The sequence below is a fragment of the Oncorhynchus gorbuscha genome, linkage group LG18 (genome assembly GCF_021184085.1).
Source record: "Oncorhynchus gorbuscha isolate QuinsamMale2020 ecotype Even-year linkage group LG18, OgorEven_v1.0, whole genome shotgun sequence".
NCBI lineage: Eukaryota > Metazoa > Chordata > Actinopteri > Salmoniformes > Salmonidae > Oncorhynchus > Oncorhynchus gorbuscha.
In genome coordinates this window covers 24,997,742-25,019,660 of record NC_060190.1, presented here as the reverse complement: position 1 = coordinate 25,019,660, position 21,919 = coordinate 24,997,742, and the positions used below count along the sequence as shown (strand labels likewise).

General features: G+C 45.6%; 1 protein-coding gene across 3 annotated transcripts in view; it reads left to right on the top strand.

Moving 5' to 3' along the window:
- Positions 1–4,191: 4,191 nt before the first annotated feature.
- LOC124003403 (plexin-A1-like) overlaps positions 4,192–21,919 on the top strand; it is a 328,475-nt gene continuing 310,747 nt past the window's right edge. Inside the window, exon 1 of one of the 3 annotated variants that reach the window (XM_046311635.1) lies at positions 4,192–4,610. The gene's annotated coding sequence lies outside the window, so the exon portion shown is untranslated. Of the gene's footprint in view, positions 4,611–10,225; positions 10,316–21,919 lie in introns of those variants that run through there. The other 2 variants (XM_046311638.1, XM_046311637.1) reach the window with 2 other exon arrangements.

Genomic DNA, 21,919 nt, shown 5'->3' with positions numbered 1-21,919 from the left:
CCATTGCAGTCTGTGTACTCGTGTTTTTAAATAGCAGTGGAAAACACTTAGAAACAGCTCATGTCGGACATTTTGTTTCCAGAGAGGAAAACATAACTGATTAGTTTTTGAACAGACAGGTAATACGCCTATAATGGATGAGAACGCGGTGGCTACTGCTTACTATATTCCCAGTGGTGTTCATTTACAGTTAATTGATAGCCGAGGTCTATGAAGAGATTAAATCAAAGCAAATAAGCCTGCCTATAGGGTTGCATGCCATTTAAGAAACAAGCCTCGTGAGTCTTTTCGAGCTTCCTGCAACTGAAACGCACTCTGAAATTAATAATTCAAGTGGAAATATGCTTAACTCATATTACCTTACTTAAGGCATTATTATTTTAAAGGCACTTTAACTCCCAACCTTTAGAAGCTAAGGCTAGAGCCCTTAATTGAAACAAGAACAAAGCGGCCACCCCGCCTCTGTTTTGGTAAAAAGTTGAGGGATGGCCCTGGGGAAATGTGACTGCGCTCAAACTCATTGGCAAAGCCATGGACGCAAGGACTTGACCATCCATTATTTCAAATTGATAGTTTTATCCATGTTTTGAGGCAATACAGTGTTTACATTTACATTGTTAACAAAACATTGGCGTAAAACCAGCTTATGTTATGGGTTTCGATGAGGTACAGTCCATTATGCTCCTGAGGCATTTATAAGTTATGTTCTTCAAGAATCAATGTGTTACGCTTGTCGTCGGATGATGATAAATGCCCGGACCAAGGTGCAGCGTGGTAGGCGTCCATTCTCTCTTAATTTGAAAAACGTAACACCGGGAAAAACCAATGACCACAAACCGAACGTAACAGCTAGTCGTGCAACAAACAAAGACAAGATCCCACAAAACCCAAAAGGAAATTGGCAACTTATATCTGATTCCCAATCAGAGACAACGGTAGACAGCTGCCTCCGATTGGGAATCAAAAACACCAACATAGAAAGAGAAAACCTAGAATGCCCACCCTAATCACACCCTGACCTAACCAAATAGAGAAATAAAAAGGCTCTCTAAGGTCAGGGCGTGACACAATGGCTATATACAGAATGTCATTCATTTATACGTCCTAAAATAGATGTAGCAACTAAGGATTCTAGCTTTAAATACAGTAGTAAATGCTTACTCCTCTAGTTTTTTATTCTTATTTACAATCCCCTTGTGTTACAGTGAGATCCACAAGTATTGGGACAGTGACTCACGTTTTGTTGTTTTTGCTCAGTATGCCAGCACTTTAGATTTTAAATGACACAATGACTATGAGGTTAAAGGGCAGACTGTCCCTTTTTGTACATAGCCCCCCCCCCCATTTTTAGCAGACCAAAAGTATTGGGAGAAATTCCCTTACAGTATGTGTATTAAAGTAGTACAACGTTAATTGGTCCCATATTCAGAGCAGGAAATGACTACATCTAGCTTGTGACTACATCTTTTATTTTGTGCCAAATAGAAATGAAACTGGTTCATAATGTACTGTATCGTGTCGTGTTGGGAGTCACTTTGATAGGAAATAAGAATAGAATATGTTGCTAAACACATCTTCTACATTCCTGTGGATGCTACCACGATTACAGATAATCCTGATTGAGAATGTTACAGGCAGAAATATCATACCCCCCCTCGCCTATTATTATAATGGTGAGAAATTATTATGTGTTGGTTATTGTGTCTTTGTTATTATGTCTATGATATTTGTGCGTCTGACTTTCTCACAAATCATTATCCACAACTAAAAATTCATTCAGGACTATCCATAATCACGGTAGCATCCACATGAAAGTAGAACTGTTCAGAAACATATTCTATTCTTATTTGCAAATAACAGTAGCTCCAAAATTACACATTATTTACCATTCATTTTTATTGGGCACAAAATAATGCGAAACACAACCCAAACAAAAAGAAAATGCACCCAAAAAAGTTTGTACCGTCACAAAGCTCAATGTAGTCATTGGGTGCTATGAATATGGGACCAAATACTTTTCACTACTTTACACAAGGGAATGGGAGGGAATCGTGTACAGAAAGTGCTGTAATTTCTAGACGGTTCAGCCGCTATGGATGAAAATATCCTCATATTAAAGCTGACAGTTTGCACTTTAACATTATAGCCAAAACAACAGAACATGTGTCACTGTCCCAATACTTCTGGAGCTCACTGTATGCGCCTGATAAATCACAACCGACAGGTTCATATGTCTGACCTGTCCTAATCGGTCATTGGCAGCTCCTGGACGTCTCAGGAATTTCCTCATCTGGTCAGGATGAATCTTATCGTGAGATTTGTAAATGACCTGACAGCCTTAGGCGGATGTTAGCATGAGCTAACAATAAGCTAATTGCATCATTATTACCTGCTTAGTCTTACCATGACATGTCACCTCAGGTAACAGGTGTCCCCTGCAGTCTCGTTTTAATGGGGTTCAAGGCACGGTGTTTACATGATGTCTGTTTTGTTGGCATAGGTTCGCTGGCTTGTTTGTTGTAGGGCGTCGTATTTGAGGATTTAGGATCCACTGAAGTCTCCGCCTTGGCAAGATCGATTGATCCGATTACGATGGCGATCTGCAGCAAGTGTGAACGCGCATAAATGCATGTCAGAGCCCGTGTCTCGTGTAGCCTATGTGTGCTTAGTGTGTGTGAATGCTAATGTTTGCACAAGGTGTGCTTGAGTGCATGTACTGTATATATATATATACAGCATTTGAGTGTGTTTATTCAAGTGTGCGTGTGTGATATTTGTGTATAGTGTGTGATTGTATAAGATTGCTAGTGTGTGTGTGTGTGTGTGTGTGTGTGTGTGTGTGTGTGTGTGTGTGTGTGTGTGTGTGTGTGTGTGTGTGTGTGTGTGTGTGTGTGTGTGTGTGTGTGTGTGTGAGAGAGAGAGAGCAGGGTGCATGTAGGAGCGCAGAGACTCCTGCCTCTAGCAGATCAGTCAGTACATTCTGTATTTGCACTGTGTGTGTATTCAATGTAACCGTTTGTTCTTTTCCTCTGTCCCCAAGCACAAGTGCATGAATAGTGTATATGGCTAAATACACAGCAAAACAACGACAAACAAAAAGCCACACTTAAATATTCTCTTCGCCTTCTGCCCAAGTCGTATCCTTTGTTGACCACCTCAACAAATCATGACAGCTGACATCCTCTATCATTCTTTGAAAATGAACAACTAACTCATGCCATTGATTTGCACATTGGAATTCAAATAATCTAATTGAATCAGAAGGGACCAGTGACGAGGCCGTCTAGTTTCATTCATTTCCTGGTCCAGGAGAACAGCGGTCTTGCTGTTGAAGTTGAAAATATGGTCTGTCGTGAAAGAATGTTTCACGTAGTGTGTGGCAAACTGTGTTCCATGTTCTGTCTCTTGATATTAGTGTTGGGAGAACCGTTGCGCAAACCTCAGCCTGTGGTTGAGTGCTGTGAGGACCCTTACACACACAGACAGAAAGAGCCAGGTGGTATGGTGAGTGCCAGACCTGGCTAGCTCCTCTCAAGAGTGCAATCTGTAATGTGAGCTGCCCGTTAGAATAACTTGTTTATCCCAAAAGCTTCCTTGCTCCAAGGACACATAAAACTGTGCCCCAATACACACTTTGTAAAGATGATGTTCCTAGGAGACTGTTTATAAATATAAACATTTCAGGTTTCACTTCTACTGTCAAAAACAACCTTTTCTATAGACAGGTCTGTAAACAAACCCTGTTTGTGTGTGAACAATCAAGCCTAGCCTATCATGAACTGAAGCAATAGCCCTCTCCTTGACAAAGACAAATATAGACGGATCATTTGTTATTCATTTTGCCTAACCTTTTGTTAATTCCTCAACTCAGGGAAAATGACCTTGTTTTCTTACGAACATGTTTAAAAGACCAAGAAAGTTATGTTGTTTTGCCAATTTCGAGCTGTGGCCACCATCTGACTTATTTTCCTTCTTTGTCTATGGTATTATGGCTGTTCCAAACATTCGTCAGAGGTCCATGCCACCACCTACTCCGAGGGCTGTGTCTGCCTACTGTTCTGGAGTGTGAATTCATTACACCTTGTGACAAACAGGAGGGGGAAAAGGGCGAGGAACCGGGAAGAAAAATTGCCCTACCAACTCATCCGACACCCTTCAAAACCTCACCACTATTCCACTAGTTTGCCCTACCTGATCCCTCACCAGGTCGGCAGTCCCCACGGGACACGATCGTTCAACACACCTTGTACCTCTTCTCCAGTCAAATCTCGTACACCCAAGGACTTCTCTGCAGCTGCCACCACCACATACATCTATGTCCTGTGATTTTACGTTCCATTATCTGCGGTACAATTGATCACTCTACTCATCGACGCCCTCTGTGGAATAAACAAGGTATTGAGGCAGTCCCTCGCTCTCACTGCCAGACAGACACATCGAGGCAGGCTTCTTTCTCTCTGGAAGCCTCGAGCTGCATTCCTCTTCATTCACACGAAGGGAGCCGCAGTGGTGAGCACGCTAGCACACCGTGACAAGAGTGGAAATGTCCTCAAGTTTTTGGATTTTAACCACATTGGCTAGGATATCTTACCCAATGGCCACTTGAACTCGTAAGTACCCAGAGGAGTTTGGTGCGTTCTTTTGAACGAGATAAACGGTTATTTTGGTTTGAAACATTTGGGTGTTTTCGCTCCCATGTTGCGAGTTTGGTATCGGATGTTTTGTTGTTGTCTCCTTTCTGGTAGGAGGACGGACCTCTGCGTCGCGTCTGACCAGTTTATGGAGCTTGTGATTTCAAAACAGACCTTGTAAAGAGGCAAGCAACTAGCCCTTTTCTTGTGTTGTTGTTACCTAAGCGCAACCCATTTCATTTACCTGTGATTTGAACTTCTTCACAAACAGTCTCCTGGAATGCTTGTCCAACTGTTTTTCTGTGTAATTCAATCCGCTCAAGAGTTGATCAACACCGAGGTCGCAGTGGAAAACTGCGGATATTGGAGCGTTGTGTGCGTGTTCGGTGTTCGGTGTTCGGTGGTATCCCTTCGCTGTTCTTCAAGCAGATAGGCTACTTGAATTAACCCGAGCAGAAGCAGAATTAAATCTTTTACATCTCAAGACTTATTGTACTCTAGCCTATTTTATTGCTGTTCACTCGGGGTTTTATTATAGGCTACATCCTATCCTGACATCCTCATATCAATATTGTTTTTCTATTCGAAAAACCATGGGCAAGGACCTATAGTTCAACGGTGAATGGAAAAGCAAACTATTGGTTACCTCATTGCAAAGGGAATGCTGTTGCATAATTATAACCATTCACTGACACACTGTCGCCTGGAAAATTGTCTTGGGCGGTGAGTGGGGACACTGGGGAGGGTGGCATATGTGGCTCATACACGGCTTTACATTGACATTCGTTGCATGCTCTCACATATTGGGGTTATTTAATAGGGCTATTTATTGTTAGTTCTATGCTATTAAATGGACAGAAGGGAATGTAGCATATCTCAAGGGACCTGGTGCAGCTTTGTAAAAAGAAAAATCGATAACCCCTATTGGCTCTAAAATAATTAGAAATGGTGTTCCATGGTGTGTTAAAAGAACGTTAATCTGCTAAGGAATGAGTGGCAATTTGTATGCTTTGTTATTCAACAGGAATTGTAATTCCCTATTGAGTGGTATTGGAAGGTTGAGGGTTGTCGGTGGGTGTGTTGGTCTACGCATTGGCTGTCGTCTATTGAATATGCACTCAAATACTATTTGATTTTTCTTTAATAGTTTTTTCAGTATAATTCTGGTGAGCAAATTACACAGGACCCACCCTCCTCCTCAACATATAACATTCACCAGTTAAAAAGCCTGACCGAATTTGGACGTATTATTTAAATATGTTGTAGGCTGATTTGTCTTGCCCGTTGGCCTTTGCCCTCAGTTTACAATTTAGGCAACAGACATTGGCTTGGTGGTTAAAGGCTACGACTACCTATTCACATGTAAATGCTGAAGGATCTCAAGCGTGACAAATGTTTGTTTAGTAGGAGGTACTAGTTGAATATGACTGTCCCTAAATCATCGGATTGGCATTAGCTTCTGCTGGTAAATCACTGAATGACAGACCGGTTGGTCTTCTAGCTACTCAAAAGAGTGTCTGAATCCACTGGGAATGAGTTGTAGCGCTAGTCTACATAGATCATTGCGGCTACAATGTTTAAATTCTGTAGAGTTGTATTCAAAGTAGAGACATTGTATCAGTGCGCGACCAGTGGCAACAATGTAGCTGAATGACACGTTGGTAGGAATGACGTTCCCACGCTGGTGCTTTTCAATCCAATTTCCTCGCCCATCCTTCATCTTCAGCCCTCAAACTCACCTGCATGTCTAACCTGAAGACTCTAGCATAAATGAGCATTTGGATTGGGAAAGTTTCCTCTCACCAACTCTACAAGTAGATGACTGACTTGCCCAGTTAAATAAAATAAATACAAGGCAGTTCTATTTGAATTTAGGCCAACTTTTCAAAGCGGTGGTAGTGCTTTCAGATTTCTATCACCTGAATCATGCACACAATATGAAAATGCATGCACGGGACTCGTGCACTTATTGCATGAGCTGGTGCATTTATTTCCATTCTTCCGTGCATGGTTCAGTTGATAGAAATCTGAATGCACTACCCGCTCTTTGAAAAGTAGATTTAATTGTACTTTTGTGTGACTATATTGTTTTGCACGCCTACCTGCAAAAGGACCATGCTCACTCACAACGGGTGTAGTAAGTTAAAACGTATACTGGTCGGGTTTGTCGGCGCTAGCAAGGCCATTTTTTATTTTCTTCTAACAAATGTATGGGATTAATCTGACTGTGACTAATGCCAGTCAATCAAACTAATGCTAATAGACAATCTTCCGAGGTGAATTTGAAGAGTTGAACCTGAAGTTTTGCTGGATTAAAAACCTTACCAGACATGACACCAAGCAGTAGCCCATATGGACGTGTGTTGTTGTATTGTGACTCCGTGGCTTGCTCTGTCATCAATGGATTAAGTGTGGGTCCTCACGTTTTGTCTTTTAGCCTATAGGTTTCCTGTATGTCGTCGCAAATGACTCTGCCAGAAAACTACAAGCATGTCAGGGCTTGCCATTCACTGATTTAGTGTTGATATCAACTGGATTAAAAAAAAATGTTTTACCTTAATTTGACTAGGCAAGTCAGTTAAGAACACATTTTCATTTTCAATGAGGGCCTAGTGGATTCACTTCCTTGTTCAGGGGCAGAACAAGTTGAAAATGACCTTGTCAGCTCGGGGTTCGATCTTGCAACCTAGTCCAACGCTCTAACCACTAATTGCCGCCCCAATTGAGGAATGAGGAAGAACCTACTGTCTAACTTGATTCTGTAGGGCTAACGGGCTTTATAAAGTGAATCAATAGTCAGTACCTCCCTCCAGTGTATGTGCGTAGTGTGTGTGAGTCTTGCGTTTGTGTGCGTCTCCAGTGTGTGTGTGAGTGGACTTGGCAGAAGACTGCTACATTAACAGCCCCCTTGACTGGCAAACATTTTAAACCGTTGTGACAACCTCATCCTGAGGTATTCTCTCGCTCTCTCTCCTGCTGTTTCTTTCTCTCTCCTCCTCTCATTCCCCCACTGTCGCTTTCCCTCCTCTCTCTTCCTGTCACTCCTTCTTTCTTCACCCTCTCTCTCATTTTCTTTCCTCCTGTCAGGGCTATGTGTGTTTCTCCCTCTGAGGAGTGCCCCTGCTGGGTTCCGACACCCTGTCAAAATTCCCACATTTCGGAACCTCCGCTTCCCCTCTCTCTGTTCTGACTTCTGTTAATTGTCGGTTTCGGCTCATTAGGACACATCCACCGCTGTTCCGGTCCATTCCGCCATGGTATCTCCGATATTCCTGGCATGCCAGCCCAGGCTGCGCTGTTTTGGCTCACTCTGGGCTCTCTCAAGGAGGAAGCGTTTAGTGCGAGTGTAAAAGGAGACCTCTTACCAATGTGAGTTTGTCAGAGGGAGGCAGCGGGATGCCATGCGAGTGGTTTAATTTCCCCTTGAAGGTGATTGAGGGCTTTCTCAATGGAGCGTAATGGAACATCTTCTTTCCATATATGAACCAGTGGAGATGGGTTTTCATGTTTTTGTTTCTTCCTCTCTTTCATATTTTACCCCTTCGCTTTTCCCCCTTCGCTTTTCCCCCTTCTCTTTTCCCCCTTCTCTTTTCCCCCTTCGCTTTTCCCCCTTCTCTTTTCCCCCTTCGCTTTTCCCCCTTCTCTTTTCCCCCTTCGCTTTTCCCCCTTCGCTTTTCCCCCTCTTTTCTCTTTCTCCCCCTTCTCTTTTCCCCTTCTCTTTTCCCCTTCTCTTTTCCCCCTTCTCTTTTCCCCCTTCTCTTTTCCCCCTTCTCTTTTCCCCCTTCGCTTTTCCCCGTTCGCTTTTCCCTTTTCTTCTCTTTCTCCTCTCTCTGCTCTTCCTCTCCTCTCATTTTCCTTTTTCTTCCCTCCCTGTTCATGTCCCCCTGTGGTTACTCTCTCTGTCTCTCAACGTTATAACCACCCGTCCTTCGTTCCCTCTCCACCCCCCCCTTTATGAACAGTGTGACTGTCTCTCTGGGGTTCCCTGCGGCCCCTGGGCTAGGCTGCAGCAGTGATATTAAAAAGCACCAGAGAGGCCAGCAGTGAAACGGCTTGTCTGAGGGCCCCGACACACGTGAGAAATAAGCCTTTTTACACGACTAATATAGACCTTAGAACTCTCTCCAATACAAAACCTCCCAAGGCCTGTCAGGCATACTGACGGACTGAGTTGACTAGCTGTTCGATGGGACTGACCTTGAATTTAATCGGCAGTGTGCAGTCATGGTGCCAGTGCACCAGACCACGTCATTGTATCCGTTCTACCACACGATGCGTTTCTATCGGAAAGGTTCTGTAACGTTGCATTCTCTTGAACAAACCCCAGGATGGATAACCAGCTGACCAAGCCCAGTGTTTCACCCACCATAGCAACTACGGTTATTGATTTCAATTGACAGTTTTGATGCTATGGGGGCGTTTAGTGGGAAATAATCCAGGGGAAAGGCTGACCAAGGCACCTATTGGTCCACAGAGCTCCGAACGGCAAACGTTTCCCTTCTTCCTCCGCTGAGGGGACAGTCAATGGAGCCGTCCAGGAAGTGTATCAATCAGTGTGTCACTGTCCAGATGTCAAGCAGTCGCCCAACTGCGGTACACTTGTTTTGAAACTAAAAACAGAACTGAGCTCTCTTATTGGACAGGTCCAGGTAGAAACCCCCCCCCTCCACCATTTCATTCAATTTGATGCCTAAAGAACAAGACCCGGCGTCTCGCATGGTTGTTGGTGTCGTTCAAGTTTAATTCAGGAAAATCATTTGTAATGAACGCCAAATAAATTCCTGGATTTTTAAAACTGTGCACGTAGGCCTTTATGAAAATGGAATATTGTTGGTAGAATACTGTTAGTGTTGACAATGGTATTTTCTAAAGGATGTGGGAGCCTAGTGGTTGTTTGTACTGCTCAGTGGAGTCTGTCAGCCTCTTCAGGCTTGTTTAATGAAAACCACTGTGGGAGAGGAGGCGGCACACTGAGCAAAGCAAAATATGTGTATTTTTGTTGGTGCAGCACACAATTTGTGTGTGTGCATCTATAGGTGTACACTGTGCTCGTATAGTGCTTTACCAATGTGCTTAGGTAAAAAGGCCTTTTGTGTATGTGGGTGTGTGTCCATTCCTAGGTTTAATATAAGCATACAGAAGGCGAAGAAGATTTAACTAGGAATAGTTGACAACAGGCTTTTTATTGTTGTGATTCGTGTTAATGGTGTGGCGGGCTCACTTCATAATTGCTTGTTTCTTCGCCTTCTGTGTCTCTTGCTCCTCTCCTCTCCCTGCAATGCAGTATCTGCCCTGGCACTGTCCCTCTCATCATATCTGTTCTGTTCACCGAGGGGAATTTAAATAATTAATTTGCCTGCCTGTAAATAAGAATAATAGAATGCGCTGCCGGCCCTTTAAGAGAGCCACTTGCCCAGGGAAAGCATGGCCGCCAGCGATACAATAAATCAGGTGTGGTGTGGCGACATAAATGGGAGACCGTCGCTCACCCCTCCCTGTTAGCGGAAGAAATGCTCATTTAAAGGAGGTCAACAGCGCCGCTTTGCCCTCAGGCAGTGTGTGTGTGTGTGTGTGTGTGTGTGTCAGAGTGAGCAAGAGTGTGTGATTGTACCTGGCACACATGCATACACACACATGCACGCCACCCACTCTGAAGTCAACACCTGTGTGTTTACCAGATGTAGGTAAGTGTTCATTTATTCATTTTGTTTACTGCCTGTGTTCCCCTGAGTGCTTGGAAGTGGACTGCTTCAGGCTAGTTTGGCCTGTGTGTGTGTGTGTGTGGTGAAATGAAGTGGGCAGTCACGTCAGAGAAATCGCCTAGTTGATACCAACTAGCTGTGTTGACGGTTAGCTAAATTCATTCAAGGGTGTGGAAGTCGGCTTGATACTCGCTTTTGGCCAGTTGATTTAAAATAAAATAATCAATTGGTGTTGTTCGGAATCACTAGTTCACGTTCCAGCCTCTCACTTCCAGAGCTAAACTCCCAATGACTTTTTTTGCTCTTAATCTCTCTGTTGTGTCTGTCTCGGCCAAAGGGATAGCTGGAATTCCAGGCACCGACGGCTCCGCGGAGCGAGCTGCAGATAAGCTTTTTAGATAAGAACACGCCGTGAAACTGTAGCGCGGTCAGAGGTTGAGTGGTAAAAGGAGCGATGTGGTAAGAAGCGCCCTCCCCCGACTCCACTCCAGATAAGTGTTTCTCAACTCCAGTCACGCCAGGGGACATGCACCGTTTTGTTCTAACTCCGCTCCAACAGATTCAACTAGTCATGAAGCCCATTGAGTGTTGAATCAGACGTGTTGGTGTGAGGCGGAAATTCAAATGTGCACACCCTGGGGGGAGGGGTTCCTGCAGGACTGATGTTGACACATGCTCTCTAGACTAAAACACGCCGGCCTACAACATCACAAGCCCTCCCCTTCTATCTAGCCCCCTTTGTCAACGCTCTCTTTTGTCTCTGTGTGAAAGAGTTAGAGACGGATATGATGAGCCCGCCACTCGTCTCAAATCAAATGTTATTTGTCACATACAGGTGCTTAGCACGTTATTGCGAGTAGCGAAATGCTTGTGCTTCTAGTTCCGACCGTGCAAGCAAAGTTTCCTAAGAACTAGAAGCGAAGCAGCCCTCTCTGTCGGTGCCATCCTATCATGTGCGTCGGCATTGTACCGTAGCATAGCATGTCGACCACAGATATTTGATTTTTTCCCCCTCAAGGCTACCCCTAATGAAAAAAGGTTTAGCGGGCCGGTGCAAAAGGTTTAGCGGGCCGGTGCAAAAGGTTTGTTCTGTTCCAGCACGAGCACAGCTGATTAATTTGCTAAATGAATCCTCAATCCCAGTAGTTGAATCTCAGGTGTACTACAGTTAAAATATAGTAAATGTATGCAGTGTCTCTGGGTCCAGGAGGAACAGATTGGGAAACACTTTAACCAACTGATGCCAATGCTTCATTAGCCAAAGTTCTCAGGAGTTTTGGAAGCTTCTGTCTTGTGGTTCTCCTCTCAACATTTTACATTTGTGCAATTTAGCAGATGCTCTTATCCAGAGAGACTTGTACTTTTCCCGTACTGGTCCCCTGTGGGAATCAAACCCACATCCCTGACATTGCAAGCACCACGCTCTACCCCACCCCCACCTTTCCTTCACTCCTCCCTCCTGCCCTTCTCTTTTACCTTAGCTTGTTAAGTGAAAAGCCACTCCAGCCATGTTGTGCAGAACATTGCCTATGCTAATTCCTTTAGCAGACCTGGGCCAGCCGTGTAGCCTAAACGCTAACCCAGCGGGGGATACCACTCCACTCCGCAGCTGGGTGAGGGCTTTTTATTAGTCCCTCCTCAACCCCTTGGGGAGTTGAGTTAGTAGACAGGGCCTGGGACTAGAACTCTGGGAATAATTATTGCTGGCGAGACAATGCGGGAATGGGCGGGGAGGAGGAGGAGAGCTGGGAGGACTGAAGAGGGCTGAGACTGAATGAGTGGGGGGGGGTCAAAGGTTATACAGATCCCTCTTTAAGGTGGGGGGATGGTGGATAGTTTATTGGCAGCGGGACCTCTCCCTCCCTGCTCTCCAAGGCAGGTTTAGCTGCTATGGGAAGGAGGGGAGAGGCTTGGTTAAATGGGCCCCCGCATTACAGTCATGATGACTCCAGTTGTTTTTATTGATTTATTTCACCTTTATTTAACCAGGTAGGCAAGTTGAGAACAAGTTGTCATTTACAAGTTCTCATTTACAACCCCCCCCCCCCGTTCTGCATACGTGGTTCCAACCATCCCCAAGAGCTGTCATTGAGGTCAGGACTGCACCAGCTCACGGGGAAAAGGGGGGTGGGCGGTGTAGGAAGGGGGATAACCTAGCATCCGACTTCTCAGAGTTAGTCATTGCTGGTTCAATGATTCAAAGCGATTTTTGTTCATGCGCTGCACAAGCGCGCCCCACCCTTTCAGATGGCAGTGTTGATTTAGTTAGTGTGACACTTCAGGAATGCAGATGGAGGCCATATGATTCAGTCGAATCAGGCAGCGGGTTTCTATTGTCGAGCGCCACATTCCGATTTAAATGGAGTGTGTGACTGGTGCGAGGTGCTGACCCGTGAAGGCTGAGAGGAGTTCCTTCCTCTCTCTCTCTCTCCGTCCCTCCTCCCCCCTATCCACCATTCCCATGGTGCTTGAGGAATGCGGTTGTTCCAGTTGATCGGGCCGTCATCTATTTATTCCCCCCCCCCCCCCCCCCCCGGTATGATCTCCTTCAGCTCTTAGAATGGGCCTGTCATGGCCTTTGGCAGGTCATGAGACTGACTGACGGTTTTGTCCAACAGCCAGCGCAGGGGTGGGGTCCTTTTTAGTGAGGTGAAACGTCCCGAATGTTGCAGAAGCAGATGGAACGTATGGAGCGGATTCCCTGTTCCACATCGCACGCCAGCATATCTGTACGATAACATTTCTCTCTGGACGTTCTGTAACATGGCACCCTCCTGAACAGGACCCGGGTCCACCCGGTTGAATCTGGAGAACGAGACATGAAAATGGGCTTGAATGCAGTTGTCACATCGGCTTCAGTTTAACGCTCCAACCTATGAATGGAGTTTATTTGATCTATGCCTATCGAGTTTGAACAGGACACATTTTTAAAGGAGGTACTCACTCTATTCCAGTGGCACGACACAAGCCGTTTGAGCTCATCCAAGAGGCCCACCTCTTTCTTGCCTTTTTTATGAATTTTGCCTCGGCACAGACGTTTGAAGCCACACAATCCAGAAGACCGAACTAGTTTTAGGATTGTTGTAATCGTCAGGCACCCCTCCACCCCCACCCCCCCAAAAAAAAATGGGGGTGTTTGTTTTAGGTGGGTAATGTGGAATTTCAACAAAACTAGGAGGAGAGAAGAGGATGGGAGGGAACTTGGCAGCGTAGCTGGTTCAGCTCTCTGCACAAAGCCTATCGGGAGTGTTGTTCTGGGGAAGAACGGTTGTTCTGTGCGTGTGTGGGCAGGGCAGGGGGAAGGATGACAAAACCGAGGGAGAGTGCTGACTCAAACTTTAATTAAGCCCTCATCCAGCAATCGGAACAGCTGCTGCCACCCTGGTGACTAGACAGATGTTAGGGGTGTTTTAACCAGAAAGTTTTGTTATTTGGATAAGTATTTTGGGTGGGTATTTTTGAGGGCAGTGGTGGGGTCTTTCTCACTCCCGATCACCAGGGTCACCAGCTCGGTTCCTGGAAAGCAACAGGCCAGTGAGTTAACCGTATCTTTTGTAGCTGAATTCTCCATGATGGATAGACTAGACGCCTCCATTTTAAGAATGAGAGGGAGACCGAGAGATGGGAAACGGGAGAGGCAGAGACTAACATGCACCCATGCACACACCTAGAAACTTGGAGAGACACACTGATACTTGGAGAGACTCACTTCATCAGAGATGTTGACCCTTGCCCTTTTCCTATTGTAGCTGAAGTGCTGATACCTGTCTGCAGCACACACACACACACACACACACACACACACACACACACACACACACACAAACACTGACACAAATCAACAGGCAGTTAACACACAACACACACACACACACACACACACACACACACACACACACACACACACACACACACACACACACACACACACACACACACACACACACACACACACACACACACACACACACACACACTGTTAACACACGTTAACACACACATACACACTGTTAACACATATACACACACACACACTGTTAACACACACACACATGCACACACACACACACCCTTTGGCGTCTTCAGACGCAGTTACCACCTGAATGTCAATGGATCAATGAGAAACAGGGGGGCGTAATAGTAGAGGATCCTGGGACAGAGGACAAACTGGCATTACACCACGCTAGGACCTGTCTTGGTGTTCGTCCAGCGTACTCACTAGCCAATCCATAGATTCTCACTGGATTCAGAACTAATTGACATTGGGAAAAGGTTGATTAGGTTCAGCTCAAGCTACTGTTATTTCGGTCTCGCCAAACCCCTGTCTAATCTCATCTTGTCAAATGATAAAACATTGATCACAGAAAGAGTGATGCTGTATGATGTTGCGTGCTTTTGCTGCCTGTGTTTTTGATCAAGGCGGCGAGTGTGTGCGTACAGCACGGTGCTCTGCCTCGAGTGAGTGCCTCTTCAGTGAAAAGCTGCAACTCTCTCCCTTGATCTCTTTCTGTCGCGCTCTCATTCACTCACTCCCCCCTCCCGTCGCTCTAACCTTGCGTTGGCGTGTGTTGATGAGCATGGAGTGGAGGCGCGTGCGCGCAAGATTGAGAGGGAGAGCTCCGTTTTGTTGTGTAAATGCAGCACGCCATCAATTGACTGCCCGCCTCCCTGCCTCTCCTTCAGCGGTTGAACCCCGCCCTCTGCGTGTCTGGCCCCCGGAGTGTTTGTGTGGGGCTACCCTCTTTCCCTCCCCCAGGGGCAGTGATGGCAGCTTGCCAGGGGACGGATGGGCACCACCCACTACTCCCCCTTACTTGCGATTCATGAAATATGATAAACCGGGTGGTTTGAGCCCAGAATGCTGATTTGGCTGAAAGCTGTGGTATATCCGACCGTATATCACGGGTACGACAAAACATTTTCGATTTTTGATGTTCTACTTACGTTGGCAACCCGTTTCTAATAGCAATAAGGCACCTCGGGTGGTTTGTGGTATATGGTCAATATACCATGGCTAAGGGCTGTATCCAGGCACTCCACGTTGCGTCGGGCCTAAGAACATCCCTTATCCTTTGTATATTAGCCATACACCACAACCCCTCGTGCCTTATTGCTTAACTATAGCCCCAGATACTGTAGTGAACAAGCTGCTATTGGAACTGTGTTCTTCCACTAATACCATGTCTAGCCATGTTTCAGGCTGTGCAATGTCCCCATCTGTCCCCAACTGCGTCACTGGTGTCACCCTCCATCGGTAATGCAAGCTAATGCTACCCTCAGCCGTTTGGCCTACTGATTCTAGCGCTGGCGCTACGAGAGCTGTTGGCGCTCTAGATCAGACCCACATGTCGTTTTATGTAAAAGAGCAATGGCCCCACATAAGGATGTGACCTTTTTTCAACCCTCCCCAATCCCTCTCTCCCTGGCTGACTCGGCCCCCGGTGGAGCGGCGGATGTGCACACGCAAGTGAAGCAGACGTTGTCGTTCCAGACCGAGGCTGCTGTCTGTGTTGCCGTTGGGTAAGGGAAAAGTGTGATGCAACGGAATCTTCTAATTCTGTGAGGTTGTTGTTGTCTGCAGGCCTTGCTTCGAGGACAGCTAGATGCTACATTGTGCTATATTAAGAAAAGACTCCTTTACCTTCTGTAGCAGACACACAAACAACACTGTACTCTCCCGACCTCTTGTTTCCCACCCGGCACCCATTGTATTCCTGAAGTAAACAGTCCCGCGGCACTCAGGAGCCGAGAAGCCAAACAATAACCTGCTCCTCAGTATTGCTACAGTGGGTTTAACACTAGACACATGCACACAAAGGACTCGCCGTACCATTTTGTGTCTGGCGAACCCGCAAAGGGAAACGACACAATTGCCAGGGAGAGAAAGTGAAGCGAGCCGTCACAATAGCAGTTACTGTATTACGGGCGCCATTGAAGTAGACCGTTCACTAGGGCTGACCCCACGTGGTCGATTGTTTGATCGATAGGCTGTTGGTCAATCGAGATTTCTTTTAGTCGAGCAGTTGCAAATTGAAGACAGAGACACCCGTCTGACTCGCGCCCTACAGTGGACTGACCCGTTGCGTAGGTCACGGGGATGGCGCAGTCCGGCGCTCTTAAGACGTGTGCACCTGAAAACAGTAAATGGTTCTATTTGGTAAGAATAATGGTGCAACACTAATAAATATAATCATATTTTTTTGAATAATTTACGCTTTCTCCCACGATGGACAGCAATCGTTGACTTGGCGTCTTTCCCTATGTTACCATGTGAATAATGGCAAAGTTAACCTTATTGGTTTCTAGAGCAATGAGGTGGTGGCAGCAGAGTGTGGGGGGGGGGGACTTTGCCTTAATTGTTTTAAGAATATTGAGGAGAAAGGAAACGCCAACTTTAGGTCTATAATCAATGGCCTAACTGTTAAGCATGCCTGGCTTTTATAAATCATCCACATACTGTATATCGACAGAAATAAGGCACCCTGCTTCTGTTGCCAGTTTGAGTGTTTGTTTAATAGTCTACTGATTATGTGAGCGCCAAGCCTCACGCAACCTTGCAAGATGTCAGATAATGCAATTACACAAATTAGGCTGTTAAATGTTTGCTATGCTGTAATAAAGGCTTTAAAAAACAACCCATTTATTCAGTGTTTACACTGTTCCAAACAGGCAGGGGAAAAAATGCTATTGTAATCTAACGGCACCTGTTTGTCACACATAATATGCATGCAGTTCTCCTATACCCTCTGGTTTCTTCATCTCGTCCTTGTTACTACAATTGCCAGTGTGACCCTCATTTGTAGTAAGCAATGTCATTCTCGTTAGTAGGCCCCTTTTTATAGTAGGCTTGTGTCACCACCATCGAGCTGCAGGCCAAAGAGCGCGTCCTTGTTTAGCCTGAATACTTGTATAGGCTACTGTGTCCATCCATCCATCGTTCCTTCATGTCATCCCACAGCATCCAAGTCGTTCGTGCTTTGAAATGCAATCGAGCATTTTGGCTTTAAAATGTAACAAAGGAAGCTGTGGATAAATTAGCCTGAACAATAAATAAACCGCCATTCACACATGCACCAAACTGTTTTTAGTCGTTGGTATGATGATGGCTTTTTATGTCAACAGTTCTTTAGTTAGAGCACACACTCTGGTACATTTATCGTTTATTTTGTGTTTACACTGTTCTAAATGGTCAGGAAAAAATTGCAAATATTGTCATCTAACGGCACCTGTTTAGCACACAATACTCACGCTGCGCTTGCTCCTATACCCTCCTGGTTTCTTCATCTCCAATAGTTTCCACAGCTAAGTCAAACGTCTTCCACACATTTCACTTCCCCTTTCCCTCCTGAGCAACTATTAAAAATTCTCCCCATTTTGGGTTAAATCTTTTTTTTACGTGGCCCACATCCATTTTTGCTATCGTTTGTTACGGTGTTCAGAGTTTGTCATTACATACATGTGTCACGTAAAGAGCGAGGGCCGAGGAAATGGGGAATGTTTTTCCCTAAACAAATGAGGGATTTCGGTAACACAACTTTTCAGTCCTAGAAACAAGTAAGAAATGAAATGGTGGTAGTTATGTTGCAGCTTCAGCGAGGACATCCCGATAAGCACGTGTTGTGCCTGTTCGCTGCTGCAAAGAGAGTGTGCCAGTCACACAGGGACTCGCTGTCATTTTGTTTAATACAGCATGGCCATCGGGTTCCTTCTTGAGTCATTTGTTTGTCTGAATTATTTTATCAAACTGTGTGCTTAAAGCATCAGACAAGCTCAGTGCATACAGTTGATTGTATTCAAACACAGGCTGTGCCTATCAGTGGAAAAATACACGTTTAAACATTTCAACCGATTGGTTGGTCGAAAGAACAGACCACTCTTGGTCGACCAATATTTTGGGGTGGATCGGGGGCAGCCACATCAGTTCACCCTAAAATCAAAGTTAGCCTAGAGTGGGACAGGACTTACTGTATGTTATCTCGAACACTTGGACCAGGCTTGGGTCTGAACGTCATGCAGGTCTTAATGGTAACCTCATCAACCGTGCACACTGCCTGTAATCAACACCATGTGCTTGCTTGGGACTAAGGAAGAGATTAGCGATTTAATAACTTGAGTAAAGCCTCTTATTTCCCAGCCAAGCCTCTTTTTTTTAAAAATATGGCTAGCCAAGCACTTACATTGTGATCTTAATATGACTAGCAGTTACATTGTGATCTTAATATGGCTAGCAGTTCTTAATATGACTAGCATTGATCTTAAATATGACTAGCAGTTATGGCTAGCAGTTACATTGCACATTCTTAATATGGCTAGCAGTTACATTGTGATCTTAATATGATCTTACATTGTGATCTTAATATGGCTTAGCAGTTACATTGTGATCTTAATATGGCTATTACATTGTGATCTTAATATGTTACATTGTGATCTTAATATGCTTGTGATCTTAATATGGCTAGCAGTTACATTGTGATCTTAATATGGTTACTAGCAGTTGTGATCTTAATATGACTAGCAGTTACATTGCTTAATATGATCTTAATATGGCTAGCAGTTACATTGTGATCTTAATATGGCTAGCAGTTACATTGTGATCTTAATATGGCTAGTTACTTATTACATTGTGATCTTAATATGATCTTTAATATGGCTAGCAGTTACATTGCGATCTTAATATGGCTAGCAGTTACATTGCGATCTTAATATGGCTAGCAGTTACATTGCGATCTTAATATGGCTAGCAGTTACATTGTGATCTTAATATGGCTAGCAGTTACATTGTGATCTTAATATGGCTAGCAGTTACATTGTGATCTTAATATGGCTAGCAGTTACATTGTGATCTTAATATGGCTAGCAGTTACATTGTGATCTTAATATGACTAGCAGTTACATTGTGATCTTAATATGGCTAGTTACATTGTGATCTTAATATGATCTTAATATGGCTAGCAGTTACATTGCGATCTTAATATGGCTAGCAGTTACATTGCGATCTTAATATGGCTAGCAGTTACATTGCGATCTTAATATGGCTAGCAGTTACATTGCGATCTTAATATGGCTAGCAGTTACATTGCGATCTTAATATGGCTAGCAGTTACATTTAATATGGCTAGCAGTTACATTGTGATCTTAATATGAGTTACATTGTGATCTTAATTGCGATCTTAATATGGCTAGCAGTTACATTGTGATCTTAATATGGCTAGCAGTTACATTGTGATCTTAATATGGCTAGCAGTTACATTGCGATCTTAATATGGCTAGCAGTTACATTGCGATCTTAATATGGCTAGCAGTTACATTGCGATCTTAATATGGCTAGCAGTTACATTGCGATCTTAATATGGCTAGCAGTTACATTGCCCGGAGATTGTGGAGAGTAAAACGGGATGCCCCAGGGTTGAACAGTAACGCCCTGACAACAACAGATCAGAGCAATGGAGAAGAATGTCTGGCAGCCCTCAACTGACAACAATAACAATCAGGGGAGAGGGGGAGGTAGAGAGGCTGACTGGGAGACAGAGAGAGACATGGAGAGGTAAAGAGGGATGTCGCGAGAGACAGACTGTCCTGGTGAGCAAAGCCTCTTCCTGTCGCAGCAGTGCTCCTTTGGCAAAAACAGTAGTGTAGAGTCTTGCATGGTCCTAGTAGTCTTGCCCCAGGGCCATCATAGTGACTACTGCAGTCAGACCTGTCGCCCCTATCATATCCCAGGCATGAGCTGTTCACCCAATCACATCTAATTAGTGGTTAGCTGTTCTGTTGGCCCGGCCTTGGCGCCACTGCCTCATCCGCCGTGTAAAGCGGAGGTTGCGTGTGTGTGTGTGTGTGTGTGTGTGTGTGTGTGTGTGTGTGTGTGTGTGTGTGTGTATGTCATCCTTGTTGAGGTGTTTGTGTGGGAGGGAAGTTGAGGTTTCCATGTAGACACCGTGGTGCTGGTGGAAGAGGAAAGGTGGATCTTGGAAACTGGCAGGGGTACTGTTAGCATGTCTGCTCTGTGGACGATTGCACGGGTGTTGTTTTGACTTTTGCTCTCCTCCTTTGTCTCTCTGTCTCTCTCTGTCTCTCTCTCTGTCTCTCTGTCTCTCTCTCTGTCTCTGTGTCTCTCTCTCTGTCTCTGTGTCTCTCTCTCTGTCTCTGTGTCTCTCTCTCTGTCTCTGTGTCTCTCTCTCTGTCTCTGTGTCTCTCTCTCTGTCTCTGTGTCTCTCTCTCTCTCTGTCTCTGTGTCTCTCTCTCTCTCTCTGTGTCTCTCTCTCTCTCTTTGTCTCTGTGTCTCTCTCTCTCTCTTTGTCTCTGTGTCTCTCTCTCTCTCTTTGTCTCTGTGTCTCTCTCTCTCTCTTTGTCTCTGTGTCTCTCTCTCTCTTTGTCTCTGTGTCTCTCTCTCTCTCTTTGTCTCTGTGTCTCTCTCTCTCTTTGTCTCTGTGTCTCTCTCTCTCTTTGTCTCTGTGTCTCTCTCTCTCTTTGTCTCTGTGTCTCTCTCTCTCTTTGTCTCTGTGTCTCTCTCTCTCTTTGTCTCTGTGTCTCTCTCTCTCTTTGTCTCTGCGTCTTTCTCTCTCTTTGTCTCTGCGTCTTTCCCTCTCCCTCTCTCTCTGCGCCTCTCTCTCTGCGCCTCTCTCTCTGCGCCCCTCTCTCTGCGCCCCTCTCTCTGCGCCTCTCTCTCTGCGCCTCTCTCTCTGCGCCTCTCTCTCTGCGCCTCTCTCTCTGCGCCTCTCTCTCTCTGCGCCTCTCTCTGCGCTCTCTCTCTCTGCGCCTCTCTCTCCCTCTCTCTCTCTGCGCCTCTCTCTCCCTCTCTCTCTCTGCGCCTCTCTCTCCCTCTCTATCTCTCTGCGCCTCTCTCTCCCTCTCTCTCTCTCTGCGCCTCTCTCTCCCTCTCTCTCTCTCTGCGCCTCTCTCTCCCTCTCGCTCGTCTCTCTGCGCCTCTCTCTCCCTCTCGCTCGTCTCTCTGCGCCTCTCTCTCCCTCTCGCTCGTCTCTCTGCGCCTCTCTCTCCCTCTCGCTCGTCTCTCTGCGCCTCTCTCCCTCTCTCTCGTCTCTCTGCGCCTCTCTCTCCCTCTCTCTCGTCTCTCTGCGCCTCTCTCTCTGTCTCTCTCTCTCGTCTCTCTGCGCCTCTCTCGTCTGTCTCTCTCTCTCGTCTGTCTCTCTCTCTCGTCTGTCTCTCTCTCTCTCTCTCTCGTCTGTCTCTCTCTCTCTCGCCTGTGTCTCTCTCTCTCTCTCTCTCTCGCCTGTGTCTCTCTCTCTCTCGCCTGTGTCTCTCTCTCTCTCTCTCTCTCGCCTGTGTCTCTCTCTCTCTCTCGTCTGTGTCTCTCTCTCTCTCGTCTGTGTCTCTCTCTCTCTCGTCTGTGTCTCTCTCTCTCTCGTCTGTGTCTCTCTCTCTCTCGTCTGTGTCTCTCTCTCTCTCGTCTGTGTCTCTCTCTCTCTCGTCTGTGTCTCTCTCTCTCTCGTCTGTGTCTCTCTCTCTCTCGTCTGTGTCTCTCTCTCTCTCGTCTGTGTCTCTCTCTCTCTCGTCTGTGTCTCTCTCTCTCTCGTCTGTGTCTCTCTCTCTCTCTCGTCTGTGTCTCTCTCTCTCTCGTCTGTGTCTCTC